The sequence below is a fragment of the Egretta garzetta genome, unplaced genomic scaffold (genome assembly GCF_000687185.1).
Source record: "Egretta garzetta isolate BGI_Z169 unplaced genomic scaffold, ASM68718v1 scaffold296, whole genome shotgun sequence".
NCBI lineage: Eukaryota > Metazoa > Chordata > Aves > Pelecaniformes > Ardeidae > Egretta > Egretta garzetta.
This window is the reverse complement of record NW_009259988.1, coordinates 175,813-176,408: the sequence shown is the minus strand read 5'-3', so window position 1 is coordinate 176,408 and position 596 is coordinate 175,813.

The following is a 596-nucleotide window of genomic DNA, read 5'->3' as shown; positions in this document are numbered from 1 at the left end:
TGGTGCCACCTCTCCCCAAGCAGCTCCCGCAGGAGGGGTGGGTGGGGGGGCCGTGAGAGCGGAGGACAGAGGAGAGGGGGGACGGAGGCATTTAAAGATGTGCTGGATCGTTCTTGCTGAGCCCTCAATGCTTTCTCTGCCGCTCCTCTCCTGCTGGGGAGGGAGGAGAGGGGAGACTGAAGCACCCAAAAGATTTGCTGCATTTTTCTCTCCTGGCTTCTTTGCTCGCTACCATCCCGACCTGGCTGACGCCGCGCTCTTCTCCCGCTTCCCACCCTAACCGGGCTGGGAGCGGGAAGCAATCAACCCTTTTGCCATCCCAGCTTGGGGCCAGCACCTGCCCAAGGATGGGGCTGCCCATCGCCCCCTCCCAGGCGTCAGGCCTGGGAGCCCCGCTCCGCTGGGCAGAGCTCCCACAGAAGTGACTAATTGTTCCTGCTGGAGCGACGGTTACCTTCGCGGGGTTTCGTTCCAGTTCCCTGCACGGGCTCGGTGACGTCCGTGGGGCTGGAGCGGGACGGTGGCCAGGTCCTCCCTCCGAGGTGGGAAGAGCCACGTTCTGTGGAAGACGAGGTGGAGCAAAGGCGGGGCCCAGC